At 48.3% G+C, this 14838-nt stretch overlaps 1 long non-coding RNA gene across 2 annotated transcripts; it reads right to left on the reverse strand.

Moving 5' to 3' along the window:
* Window positions 1–637: 637 nt before the first annotated feature.
* On the reverse strand, window positions 638–14425 carry LOC141574322 (uncharacterized). 2 transcript variants are annotated; one of them, XR_012501221.1, is made up of 3 exons: window positions 14317–14425; window positions 3991–4137; window positions 638–2705 (listed from the first exon to the last, which is right to left on the reverse strand). It is a non-coding gene; the product is annotated as an uncharacterized LOC141574322 (long non-coding RNA). The 2 variants fall into 2 exon arrangements; XR_012501222.1 differs by lacking the exon at window positions 14317–14425 and adding an exon at window positions 4574–5990.
* Between the last annotated feature and the right edge of the window lie 413 nt (window positions 14426–14838).

Below are 14838 nucleotides of genomic sequence, written 5' to 3' on the forward strand. Positions count from 1 at the left end.
AGCGCTTTCTGTGCTCCACGTGTATGGTTCCTCCCTCTCATTTCATCCTCACACCAGTCTCTGCAGAAGGTACACTTAACAGTTGTTGTTTTCGCAGTGGGGAAACTGAGGCATGGAGAGCCTAACTGAGGAAGGGACAAGGGAGCAGAGCCAGCCGATCGTCTGGCTCCAGCGTCCACGCAGTGCACCACTCGCTGTGTAGACGGCCCCCTCCAGAGTTGCAGAAAACTCTTTCCTGCCCTAAGTTTCAAAACACTCTCATCCCCAGCTCCAAGAGGTTTCGAGAGATGAACAGTTACCGTCTCTTTTAGTTCAACCTGGTCTTCCCTCCTGGGAGCAGGAAAAGGACTTGAAGCTTCCAGGGCACGCTTCATGGAAGGCCAGCCGTGTCAGTCCCAGCAGCCTTGACCCTGCAGCCCGGCTCTTCATCTAGAACATTCTCCACTCTCAGTGGTACTTTCACTCACCCAGCAACTTCCAAGTCCTAGCCCGGAGTGTGGAATCTCACATGTGTGCTCCTTTAATGCTGTCTGTGAACCTGCCAGGTGGCTCGTCTCCTACCTCCATGGCTGCCCCCTCATGTTTTCTATGTGTCCCTTCGATACAGGTGCTGCCCAAGGTGGTGGCCCTGGGCGGCCTCGCTCCTGGTGTGATAGCCTCTGCCAGAGGAAGTGGGTTCTGCGTCAACACTATCTGTATGCTGCTGACCCCCCAAACCCATCTCTCTGGTCCATGTTAGCGTTCAAGACCTGTATTTCACAGTACGGAGTTTCCTCAACAGTACGGAGTTTCCTCAAAAGACTAAAACTAGACTTACCATATGATCCAGCAGTCCCACTCCTGGGCATATATCCAGAGGGAACTTTAATTCAAAAATATACATGCACCCCAATGGTCATAGAAGCACTATTTACAATAGCCAAGGCAGGGAAACAACCTAAATATCCATCAACAGATGACTGGATAAAGAAGTTGTGGTATATTTATACAATGGAATACTACGCAGCCATAAAAAAGAATAAAATAATGCCATTTGCACAACCTGGATGGACCCGGAGATCGTCATTCTAAGTGAAGTAAGCCAGAAAGAGAAAGAAAAATACCATATGATATCACTTATATCTAGAATCTAAAGAAAAGACAAATGAACTTATCTACTAAACAGAAAGACTCACAGACATGGAAAACAAATTTATGGTTACCAGTAGGGGAAGGGGGTGGGAAGGGATAAATTGGGAGTTCAAGATTTGCAGATACTAACTACTGTATATAAAATAGATAAACAAGTTTCTACTGTCCGGCACAGGGAATTCTATTCACCATCTTGTAGTAAACTATAATGAAAAAGAATATGAAAATGAATCTTTGTATGTACATGTATGACTGCACTCTTATGCTGTACACCGGAAATTGACACAACTTTGTAAACTGACTATACTTCAATAAAAAAAAGCCCCGTATTTCCACCTGCATATTAGGTGTCTTCATACTTGACTTTCCAAGCCTCACTCAGTATGGGGTACACACCATCACATGTGACTAGATGAATGGCGTCCACGGACGGCAGTAAAGCATCCATTAAGTTGCCCTTGAAAGACATCTCACCCACAGTCAATGATCCCTCACTCTTACCCCTCCTACTTCCAATCAGCCCCCAAGTCCTGTCTACTCTAATCCGATCTCTGGAATCTTCCCCCTCCATCCTTATAACCATTGGCCACCCTCTCTCATCCTAAACCACCTGCTCACATCCTACCCATCCTACCTATTCTGGTGCCAGATAAAGATAAATTGGAGCCTGTCCTCACCCTCTTTAAAGCCTCCAATAGCCCCCACCTTCCCCAGGGTCACACTGAAGCCCCTTAGCAGAACATGTCTGTTCCTCCAGAGTCTGGCTCCCATCATACTGTTCCAGCCTCTTCTTCTACCTGCTTCTCAGCCCATTCAGCTCTGGTCACACCCCAGCACCTTTCCCCCAAACACTCCATGCTGTTCACCCATTTGTCTTCACATGATTGTCATTGCCATTACCTGGAATAGAGTCTGGGAAACTCCTATTCATCTGACAAAACCCAACTCAAACTCACCTCTCCAAATGTCCTTATTCTTTGAAGACATACGCTGAAATATTTAGGAGTGAATGTCATGACATCCCTCACTGACTTAGAAATGATTCAGCTATATGCCCATATGAATGTGTATATATCTATGTATGTATATCCACCTGTCTACATAGCAAGAGAGAGAAGAAGATGGCAAACACTAGCAATGATTGAATCCAGGTGGTGGTGGTAATCATCTTTCAATGCTTTTATACCCTTGAAACTTTTCACAATTAAAAGTGGGGGCGGGGGAGATCACCTCATCAGTGATAATTTCCTCACTGCCCCCAACAAAGTGAATTACCTCTTTCATTGTATTCCCAAGAGATTCTGGATTTGCCAACAACACAGCACTTTACTACACTTGATTGTCATCTTGCCTTGAGCAACTTTCTCTTCCACAAATCGTGAACTTGCAAAAGCACAGTCGCTGCACACAGTAGGTGCTCAATAGCTGTTCACTTGTATGAATGAAAGTCTTCTCCTGTGAGGCTGATGTCGAGAAGCAGTCAGCCATGGGAACAGGCAGTCCAGCGAATTACCACAGACCAGCCCCGGGCTTTGTTCTCCATCACGTGGATGCCCGAGCACAGGAAAGGCACCCTGGTGTGGGGTAAGATAATAAACGGCTATTTACTGAACGGCAGAACATGGTTTACAACTCAGGAGACCTGACCTCCGTGACTGGCTCTGGGACCAAGCAGCTCTGTGACCAGTGGCAATCACCAACCTCTCTGTGCTTCCATTTTCTCACTTGCCAACAGGGAGTTACAAACTGTCTTACCCAATGAATGGGTGGAAAGTGTGTGACTGTGCTCTGAGAAGTTAAATGGTTACGCAAATAATGCGGTGCTATCCTCATTTTTGTTATTAAAATGAGCAAGACTGTCCTGACTGTGACCAGTGAAGAATTCTGAGTCACTCGGTTGGGGCTGGGGCGCAGGGCTTCGCCTGGTTGAAGGGTGGGAATTTCCACCCAGCTGGAGGCAACGAGCGCCTGTGGCTGGGGCCTCATCGTCTCCCACCCCCGCTTTCCCTTTCCTCTGACCAGTTGACAACTTCTGGGAAACGGACAGAACTAGGAATCCTAAAATAGAGAGCAATAGCCCCAGGCTTGGTTGCACCCTCAGTGGACTTGGGCAGCAGACTCGGAGAAACGGATGGCTCATGTGGCTTCCAGCCCACTGCACTGGAAGAGCCAAGGCCAAGGAAAAAACTGATCCTGGAGAAAAGCAGTCGTCCAGGAATGCGGTGCTTTGCTTGGCTGCCCTGCCCCAGCCCGTTCGGGTGAAACGCTGTGCCTGTGTTGTTCAAGGCCTGGGGGTCCGGAAGGAGCAGCTCTTCCTGGAAGCAGTGGCAGTTTCTCTGGCCCCAGCAGGATTCTGAGGAAGGAGCGGGGGTCCATGATGCCGGGGCTTCAGAGAAGTTTGGCTTCCCAAGCTCTGAGCCCCCAGGGCTGGGATGCTTGTGGAACAAAACACAGGCAGCATGAAATGCTCGGAAGAGGAGAGCGTGTTGAAGACCAGGCCCTTGGTTCTGTGACCCAACAGACCCCAGAGTCCAAGCTGGTAAACTTTCAGCCTGACTCTAGGGGAAGTGTCCTCCCCCAAGAGCAAAGGTTAAAGCGAGGGGACAAAGATCATCAAATCCTGAAAAGTGACTGTATTCTTACTTGGATTTCTCCTAAATTCATTCACAGACACTCTATGCCAGGCACTCTCCTTTTTTTTCAATTAATTTTTTTTTAGTGGAGGTACTGGGGATTGAACCTAGAACCTTGTGTATGCTAAGCATGCGCTCTACCACTGAGCTACACCCCTCATCCCCAGGCACTCTTCTCATATGGGCAATCATTTAATCCTCACAACAACTATACACAGGAACTCACAATGGCAGTGCCATGGTCCCAGCCCGGGCAGTCTGGCCCCAGAGTCTTTGAGGGTAGCCAGGATGCTGCGCCAAGCAGCTTCTAGGAGTCAGGCAGTGGACGGACCATAGATGAAGACAGCAGACGAAGTCCTCGGGCAGCTTACATCTGGAGAGAGGAGAGAGAAAATGAACAATCATCAAACTGGTAAAACAAAAAACCAAAAAAACACCACTAACAGTGATGAATGCAGCAAAGGAAATAGAGAGCAAAGGGGAACACTTTAAGTAAGGTGGTCTGAAAGCTCAGGTTTCTGTTGCTAAGGACAGAAATAGACTGTCTCTGACTTAAAGAGAAAAAAAAATTATCGAAGGGAGTTTGGGGTAGCCTACAGAATTTTCAGGAAGTCTCAGAACACAGACAAGAACCAAGGGAGGCTTGGCCGCCGAAAGTCCCTCTACAAAACCGCTCTGATGAAGACCCAACAGGTGCCACGGCTGAAGCCTCGACGCCTCGGCCTGCTCCACAGACGACGCTGGAACTCCCCGAGACACCCCTGCTGGCTCTGCGGCCCCTGGAACCGGATACTGCCGCCGCCACCGACCTCATAGTGGATTCTCCACACCCCCGTTTCTTCGCATCACCAGCTCCTGACTCAGAGCCCCAGATGAGTGTGCCTAACTGTCACCCCGATGCTTCTGATGCAAAGTTCCAAGCTGCGCTGGGCAGATACGGGCAGCTTCTGGCACCGGTCCAGTTGCTGCTGAATGTGCAGACCTGAGCTCGCAGCTGCGTCTCCGTCCAATTTTATTGAAGTCCACCCCGCTCCAAACCCATCTGGGCTGATGGCAGCCTTCCTCTTTCCTCTTGATGGGATTTCAGCCTCTCTTTCGATAAAAATAATAGCTATGAATTTTGACTGCCTGTTACAGGCAAATCCTTTACAGACATCATCTCTCAGGCTTACTACCTCTTTGCAAGGTAGCTACTTACCCCCTCCATTTTTGGATGCAGAATCTAAGGCTTAGAGAGATTAAGAATCTTGTCCAGGATGTGGCTGAGCCCAAATCTGAACTCAGATCTGTTATGCTTTCAGGAGCCCATGCTGTCTCCCAAGGGGGTTAAAATGTAGACAATTTTTTGTCACAGGAGTGATCCCTGCTGGCAAGTCCCAGCCAGGACCCATGGGAAGGGAGGAGACAGTAAACTCCCTCTGGATTTAGGGCCAGGGGCCTATAACCCTTTACCTGACAATCACCTCCAGCTTTTCTTAATTCCCAAGGACTGCAGCTGTCCCAGCCTCCCGGGTGGCCAAGCTCTATGAGTCCATTTGGCCAGAATCTCTTGTTTCCTCTTTGTCAAGGCAGACCTCTCCACCCCACTGAGCCTCCATAAAGCTCCTCTGGGGCTCTACAGCTCTGGGTTTGCACTGCTATAGGCAGGCTCACTTTCATAAACACATATGGCCACCCAAGCTGCACGTGACTTGCCTTTTTGTGAATCAGTTCTGCATACTCACTGGCTTACACCGTCATTTCAGAAGTCACTGCTAATCTCCAGCCGCTCTTCGGCGCACATCGACAACTGGCTGTTTCAGCCTGAGGGTTCGTTGCCCCCCCGCCTTTATACCTTTCCATAAGCCAATATTTATATGCACTATGGAAGCTCACCATGAATGGGCTGCCAAGGGAAAGTCATCTTCTAAAGTGAAAAAAATTGCTTTTCGCAAGAAAGATCACCCCCAAAGCCGTTCCTATCGTGAACTGGATTCTTCCCCCTTGGTTTTTATTCATCAGATTGTGCGTGTACACTCGGAGGTCTGGTAACAAGTCGGCCCTCTCCAATGGGCAACTTGGTTAAAGAGAAGGCAGAGAGGAAGAGGGAGGCAGTGAGAGTGAATGTGAATTTCTGTGTCTTTTTGTTACTGGTTGATCATGGCCACCCGGCCAGCCATTCGGGACTCAGTTTCTCTCTTTGAAATACAGAGCAGAGAGTCTTTTGTATACTTCCTGAGGCTGGCAGGAGGTTTTACTGAGGCTCCCCGGGCCACGCGCGTCTGTTCGGAGCAGCACCTCACCTGTGGTATGAGGAAGAAGCTGCTGGCCTTTCTTGCTGTGTGCTGTCTCCTGGGCCAGGTTTCTGCTTTCCCACAGTGCTGATGCCTGAGTCAGCCCTCGCAAGGAGGGCTGGCATTGCATCACTGACACGCTTCCCCAAGGCCCAAACAACAAGACAGGCAAAACGGCTCTAAGTTTGCCGGCGCAGCCTCTGGCTGCTGCCGGAGAGCCGCACAGCAGTGTTTCCCCCAGCAGCTGACAGCCGCCGTGCTAGGTGTGGATCAAACACGCAAACCTCGGGAGATTTGTCTTTCACTTCTCCGAGACACAGCTTAGCAGAATTACTGAAAATATGGTGACACGCTGCCCCAACACGGGGGCTCTCAGGGCGGCGGAGTAGGGGAGGGAGGGTAATTTCTCACGCTGCTCAGGAGGGAGTCCTGTCCCTGTCACAGTCTCCCTGTGTGCCCCCAGGCCCTGACACCGTCTCTCTTCTCCACCCTGCCTTTCTGGAATGACCAGACTCTAAGAAGCAGGGCTGGCCCCCAGCTGCCCCTGACACCTGTTTGGGACTGTGAATGCATCTCCAGAGCCACTGGGGCACTGCCTGGAGAGCCCTGGGCAGGAATCGGGCAGGCAATGAACTTGGTCCCCCATCTCTCCCCTGATCACTTGAGTTGGGAACCCAGTCTGTACGCACATATACAGCTGCACACGTGCACATGCATGTGATTCTTAAACTGAAGGACTGAAATTCTCTCTAGACGTGTCTGCAGTTTCAGCTGTGCTGATGTGACTTTTCCATTGGAGGGCTGGAGGTCCCCTGAGGATCTGCAAGTGAGATGGTCCAGGGTAGAATCATTCTTTAGCCTCCTCCAATGATGGAGTCAGGCTAGACTTACAGCGCAGAGGCTGAGGGAAGCCAGGGAGCCCACAGAAGCCTGCCCAGAACGCCCGCATTTAGGGCCTAGGAATTTATTTCATGTCATTATTAGGGGGTACACCTGGCATTGGTTTATAAGCAAATGTACACATACTGGCTATGAATCCCAGTCCACAAAGTACTATTCTCTTTATTTCCTATAGGTTAACCTAATTTCTCAATCTGAGCACCCAGTCTGCAGACTGCTAGAAAGGCAAAAACAAAACAAGAAATCAGACCCACTCGAGGTAACTCTCCATGAGATGGTACCAGGGTGATGAGGATTTACACAACACCGAGGCATCAGGTCATGGGAGTGAGTGGCCCTCTTTGGGCTTGGGTCCTCTGTCCACTCAGGTTTTTGCTCAGACAGCCACAGTCCCCATCCAGAGCCAGCCCCGGCAGCCATCCGCTGCTTTGCAACTCCTCTTGCTGGACAGCGACATTTTGTTGTATGGTCCATGGACCCCTCGCCCTCCCAGCCATTCCTCTCTAGGTCGTGCCACCTCCCTGAGGACACCCCTGGAAAACAGGTCTCCTCTGCTTTGATGACCAGCAGCTGTGTATTCGTTCCTACCCCAGCCCCAGGGGAATCCCTTTCCAATGGAGACATCAAACCGCTCCACAGGGAAGCCTTACCCATGCTTGACATTTGGGGTTCCCCGCAGGAAAAGCCCCACTCACCCACACACAGCTTCCTGTTCTCAGTGCTTCAGTCTCAAATGTGGGTGAATAACCAAGGGTCTCCGGACCTTAGAGCAAACTCTCCAACACGAAAGAAAAAGACTAAAGCAAGTAATAACATGCAACCTGGGAGAAACAGGAACAATGCAGGGAACAGAAGGAAAAAGTAAACAAAACAAAAGCCATCATAAATATCCTCGGAGAAGAAGTAGGAGAAAATATTACATCATGAAATAAGAACAGAATTTTGTTTCCTGAGAACTAATCAGAGAAAAAGTACAAGTTCTTGGCAATTAAAAATACGACAGCAAAACAAAGAAAAAACAGCCAATAGAAGTGTCCAAAGACAATGTTGAGGAAGTTTCGCAGAAAGTAGGAAAGAAGATAAAGAAAGGCAGAATAGGAAAAAGTGGATAGGACAACTAAAGGATAAAGCCCAGGAGTCTCATTTCTAACTAATAGGAGTGCCAGAAAAACAAACAAACAAACAAACAGAGAAAACATTGGGGAAGAAATTATCAAAGAAGGAATTTAAGCAAACCATCCCCAAAGTGAAGCGTGGTCTTCTCCAAATGGGCACGGCCCGCCAAGCGCTCACACTGAACAGGCAAAGCCCCACGTCAAGCCCCACATGACTGCAAATCCCGAAGCTTGAAGCCAACACAAAAGCTCCTAAAAGTTGAGAAACCAGGGTTGGGGGGGTATGGGGAACAGATCACAAAGGATGAGCAGGAATCAGAATAATCTCAACAGCAACATAGAAAACAGAAGACAATGGTAACGCCTCCGAAGTTCTAAGCGAAAACGATCTCCAGCCTGGAATCCTGCACCACTCAAACCAGGGTGAGAAGAGATGAGATTTTTAGTTCAAAGATCTCAAAAAATTATTTCCCATCACCCTTTCTTAAAAGGTGACTATTGGAAAGTGTGCTCTGTTGAAATAAAAGTGAAGATAAGAAGAAAGAGGGCGGAGAGGGAGACAGGAATGAGGAGACAAGAGAGAAGTGGAAGGAATTCTCAGGAAATCAGCCAAGGAAAGGGCTACACAATCTAAACAGCAGACTGAGACAGCAGCCCCTCCCTAAGGGGGTCGGGGGGGCTCCGGGAGAGATGTCTAGGGTGGTGGAGTGGGGTGTGGGGATGACCTGATAGGCTCGACCATGTGCAGATGTTACAGGGTAGTGCTTTACAGCCGTGGGAGCATGTGAGCAGACTGAATCAGGTGTTGACAGAAAACTAAACAAATGAAAATGAGAGCGATTATTAATTCCAGGGGGGGAAATTGCTCAAGAATTGATATGTAATTAAAATATATGAATTGGCTTTAATAGTAAACAATATTTCTGCAATCATGATAATAAAAGCATTGTTACCAGAAATTGGGAAGAAGAGAAGGGAGAAGGTACAGTTTAGAATCTTCATTTGCATAATGGGGAGCCTGGAACTAACATCTAAGGTCGACGAATCAAAACTGAATGGCCCCCTCTGTGAGTTAGAAATACAGGGGAAATTGCCAAATAAATAACTTAACGTTGAGTTGACGGTGGTTTTCTCTGTGGAAAGGGATCTGGAGCAGAAGGGAGGGGAATAAGAGATAGCCAGACTTTTTTTCTTTATTTTATGTTTTTTTTTCAGTGGAGGTACCGGAGATTGAACCCAGGACCTCGTTCATGTTTAGCACTGAGCTATTCCCAACCCCCCGAGATAGCTAGTTGTTGTGTTTTCTCCTACATATACAGCTTACAACTCATTTCCCAGCAATATTTTTATTTAAAGGAAAAGTATATTAAATGAATATTAAAAATGGACCCCACTGGTCATATGTGTGAAACAGGATCATAAACAGATCAGCCCAGGAGGGAGTTACAGGTGCTACCTGTGCACACGTAAGGGGTGGGCATAAAAGAGAGCAGCGAATTCTACCCAAGAAGGGAAGGCCAAGGAATTCCTGGCTTCTACCCTTTCCTCTTATCCAGGGCCACTGCCGCCAGTGTGCGTATACACATGCGGCTCACATGAAAACCTGGGACGCAGGCAGGAACTCACCAAACACTCCTGGAGACGCTGGGAGGATCTGCTGGTCAGAATCTCAAACCTGAGCATCACTCCACCTGGGTTTGAATCCGACTCTGCCACCTACCGTGTCATTTTGGACATGTTACTTACCTACCTTGGTCTCTTCAAATGTTCCTACCCCATAGGGTTATTTCAAAGATAAAAAGAGTTAACGTGTAAAGGGCTCAGAACAGTTCTTGGTACGTGTAAGTATTGTATTTCTCAGTAGCCACCAGGCAGCCCTGCCGAGTGTGGGCACTGGATAAGCAGCAGGGGGTACAGAGAACTCTAACCCATCCCTGCTCTCCAGGAGCTTAAGGAGGGGTAGGCATAGGGGAGAAGACGCGCCGTAATGAGCGTATTACCAGCAGCAGTGTCCAGGTGACCGGAGGCAGAACTGGGGGCACTAGTTTCCCAGAGCGGGAGCCTGTCAAGGTCGCTCCATGGGAGGGTCTGGGGGACACCTTTCCTACTGTGACTCCAGTACCCACTTCTCTAGGAACCTCCCCTCCTCCTCCTGCCTCCAGAGTCACAGCAGAGTGACCTTGCTCCCATGACCCAAGGGAGCACATTCGAATTGAGTTGGGCCTGTTGGTCCGGGGATGGGCCCCCTCTCCAAGCCTCTGTGTTAGGACCGATGTGTAAACATGGGAGCTCCCAGCCGTTTTTGGCCAGGTGAACTGGGAAACGGAGAAAAGCAGTCTGCAAGAAGAGAAAAGGCTGCAGCAGGTGCACAGAGAGAAACAGAGGGGAGGAGAGACAGGGCTTCCTTTTATTCATGCTGATTTGAGCTGAATTTATGTTGCAAACCAAAAAGTCTTCAGTAATAGAGGGGCCTCTCACACTCTTCCCTCCTGTATAGGCAGCAGAAAAAAAGAAAAGTCTGGCCATATTTCCCGGCCTGGTGAGACACTGGGTAAGTCTAAACCTGGAAAAACCCAAAGAAATCCCTAGGGTTGTGTTTGAAATGTAATCTGGCTCAGGGCCCAGGACAGAGCAGCTCTGGCTTCCTGGCATGGACTTGGTCTGTGGGATGGGATGAAAGGGCAGACAGGAAAGGCTGAGGTTCTGAGCTGTGGGAGAAGGCAAGGATCTCCATGGCTGGGTTCATTCAATTTTAAAGAGCAGAGGCTGGGGTGGAAGGGTGTGAGGGGGGAGGCGGATAGACCAGGTGAAGAAAGAAGGGGCATAGCCACAATGCAGAGCTGACCTGGAGGAGGAGGTGGCCACACGCGATGCAGGGGCGGGTCAATCTGGAGTACCTCTGCCATCCATCCACCATGTCCTTTCCTGTCCGTGGAATGCCAGGCAGCAAAATTTGGGGGTGAGAGAATGAAATACCAGCTTTCCAGGGACTCCTCTATGGAGATGAGCCGTTGAATTGTGGGGTGTTTCCATTGCGCGCCCCTAGGTAGGTGAGGCTGAAGAATCACCAGTCACCTGGTAGATTCACCATTCAAAATTACAATTCAAATACTCCAACAAGGCAAAGTTCAGAGAGCACAGCTGGTCGGGAAACCTGGGAAGGCTTCATGGAGGAAATGGACCTTAAAGGATGGACAGGATTTAGATATTTAAAAGGCCAACCTTTACATTCTCCAGCAGCCAGATGGTGTCGCTCCTCTTTGTAGCTCCAGCTCCCACACTCCTAACACAGCAGATGCTCAAAGATTTTTTCCTAATCGAATTGGCAAAAGGTACAGTCTAAGTAAGGGCGAGGGATGAGAGAGGGTATGGGGTGTGTGTACAGGAGCCACAAGCAGTAATCCATCTGTGGGTAACAGGAGGCACAAAATTGATCAAGGGAAGACATGTGGAAAAGGAAAGTTGAGGCAGGAGATACAACTGAGATCATTCCTTGAGCTCCCTGAGGACAGGGACTGTGACATTTATCCTCGCCTGCCTGGACACGGGTTCAAAGGCCTGCAGAGTAGGTGCATAGAACATATTTAAATGAATGAAAGAATATAGAAAATTATCCCATTAACAAAAAGTTTACCACTGGGTTTCTTTCATTCAAATGTCCCTTGGCCCGTTGAATTTAAAGCTCAGTGCACAGAAGTTATTTTTGCGCACGACTTTTAGAATGAAGCCCATTGACGTAGTAAATGCTTTGGCGTGTGGACCTGCGTCTGAATTCTACTTGACTGGGGGGTGGAGGGTAGGGGCAGTATTATTTCTAACTCCTTGCATTTTCAGGTGAAGGGGCTCCCCGAGAGCTATACTTGTGGCCTCTCTCCCCAACTTGACTCAGTCCTGCCCAGGGAAATAGCACCTTCCAAAGTGGCCTGTCCCCAAGAAGCCTGAAATTTGTACTCTTTGCTAAGTTTAGTGGGGCCTGAGGGAAAGCCTAAAATTTTGAGAGTTCAGTTCAGCTCAGAAGAACCTATTAGCAGAACCATTTAACAGCACCTCTCAGCCAAGCCCTCCAAACCAGATTTGTCTATAACGAAGCTGACATTTTCGTCATTGTATGTCTAACTCCTGAGTCAGACAAAGGGTTCAGAATTCAGGAAGTGAGTGGGGGTTAAGGGGTGTTCGTCACTGGTTCCCCCAAACCCCAACCCTTACTGCCTGGAGAATTTCTTGCCAGTAGGATGGGCATGATGGTATGGCCATCACATAGGGCTCAGTGCACATGTTCTAAGACACTGTGTTACATAATGTCTTAGTCAGTTTGGGCTGCTCTAACAAAAATATCTCAGACTAGGTGGCTTCAGCCACAGACATGTATTTCCCACAGTTCTGGAGGCCAGGAAGTCCAAGATCAAGGCCCCAGCAGACCTAGAATCTGGTGAGGGTCAACCTCCTGGCGTGTGGACAGCTGCCTTCTCACTGTGCCGCATGTGGGCCCGCGAGTGGGCAGACCCTCAGCGCTTTCTCTTCTCATCAGGAAACCAATCCCATCATGAGAACCCCACCCTCATGACCTCATCTCTACCTGATCACCTCCTAAAGGCCCCACCTCCCGATGCCATCCCACTGGGGGCTGGCCTTCCAACATATGAACTTGGGGGAGACTTGAGCAGAACATACCGTCCATGATGGATACTCGGTAAAATTTGTTCCCTTTACTTCCTTTTTGGAAGTTTTCTTCTTTAAACCTGTCCCCACAAAGGCAGGGTCTACATTTTGCCCTTGTGTCTAGTATATTTTTGGATATTTCAGAGAGGTTTAAAAAGTGGGGATGATCATTGTAGGACCTCCCAGCAACTGATTCACTTCTGCCCATATTTTTTTTTAATAGCTTTTTAAAGAGGTAATCAACACACAATAAAGTTTGCATATTCAAAGTGTAAAATCTGAAGTTTTGTCCTATGTAAACACTGGTGAGACCATCATGACCAAAACAGCGAGCACACCCCCTGCCCCCCGAAGCCTCTCCCGTCTCACTGTCCCCTTTGCCCGCGCGTCCCCAGGCAACCACGACCTGCTCTCTGTCCCTGTGGATTAGACTGTATTTTCTAGGATGGTATAAAAAAGGAATTGGTATCTTTTTCTCTTTTTTTTTTGTCCATCTGCCTGTATTTTTGAAGAGCAGCACACGGTCATCGCTAATGGGAGAATACTTACCTTGGAGCCGAGGGACCAGGCCCCTTGCTCTGAGTAGACAGTAACATGTTGTGTGACCTTGGACAGCTTATGTCGCCCTTCTGTGCCTCAGTTTCCCTCATCCGTTAGGTGGGGAATAACCACATCTGCACCACCTCACAGATTCATTTATTGAGGAAATACGGCGTAAGGTATAAGACTAGGAAACAGAGTGCACGCACATGTGTGAGCAGCTGAACGATACTCGGCAATGTTAATTGGGTTTTATCCCCCTACCTAAAATTTCCTCTTTCGCTTCCTCTCTTCAAGCAAATAACTGACTTTGTATCTTCTTTTGTGTGGAAAGTGTTGTATAGAGCAGGAAAACAGAAGTAGACTGCAGATGGTCCTGGCTTCCTTGGAAGACTTCCCCAGACCCTAAACCCTGAGAAGGGCTCAGGATTGCAGGAAAGTAGGAGGAGGAGTCGTGGGGAAGTAGTGGGGAGGGTGGAGCTCACACTTCCCACCGGGCTCTCAGACAGTCCTCCTGCTCCAGCACCTCTCACCCACCCCACCCCTGCTGAGTCCTCTAACACCAGACCCTTTCTGGAATCCTGTAGGCAAATGAACTTTCCCCTTGTCAATCAACCAGCATTCCCACTTCACCCCCATCCCTCTGGGCTCAGACTTGGCTTCTGTCCTCTCTGGTAAATTGCGTGTCATTCCTCCCTCTGCTCCCCGTCTTCAGGTCTTATTGTAGGTTACAGATGTTACCTAGCTTCGTTGAGCTACAGTGGAGTTTTCCTGTTGTTGTTTTTGTTTCATTTTGTTTTTACTGCACATATTTTTTTAAATTTACATATATGCACTGTTCATTATTTCTAAGAATGTTTAGAGCCTTAGCTTTTTAAACTTACATAGTTATCAAAGGAATAAAGCCAATCACAAAATAAGAATTAATTCAGAAAGATACACACACTTCGCTATTAACAGCAACGTTATTTATAATTGCCGAATTATGGAAGCATCCTAAGTGCACACTGATAGATGAATGGATAAAGAAGATGCAGCGTATGTATGTAATGGGATACAACTCACCCATAAGTACGGTGGGTTGTTTTTTTCTTTCCGCTGTTTGTTCTCCTAGTCGTGAGTTGGTTTTGACGCAAGAGGGTACCACAAGGTCTCCACTCTGCCTTATTGAAATTGGAGGCTAGTGATTTCTCTGCCTCACATTTTGTTTTACTGAGATCTAATTTACATACAGCAAAATATACAAATCTTAACGGTTTTAGTTCAAGGAGTGTTGACACAGGCACTCACCCACGTTGCCCACCTCGCTGTTACGAGCTAGCACAGTCTCCTCACTCCAGATCATTCCCTCGTGGCCCCTCCCAGTTCCCTGCTACCATCCCACTCCACTCCATCCCCAACCAGGCTCTTATGCTTTTTTTTTAAATTTATTTTTAACCATAGACGAGTTTGCCTGTTGCAGAATTTCGCATGAACAGAATCATGCAGAACGCAGTGCTGTGTGTGTGCCTTCTTCAGCTCAGCTTGGCTTTGAGATTTATCCATGTTGCCACGTGTTTCGGTAGCACGTTTCTTTTGACCCGCCGA

Source organism: Camelus bactrianus, chromosome 21 (genome assembly GCF_048773025.1).
Source record: "Camelus bactrianus isolate YW-2024 breed Bactrian camel chromosome 21, ASM4877302v1, whole genome shotgun sequence".
In the NCBI taxonomy this organism is placed as follows: domain Eukaryota; kingdom Metazoa; phylum Chordata; class Mammalia; order Artiodactyla; family Camelidae; genus Camelus; species Camelus bactrianus.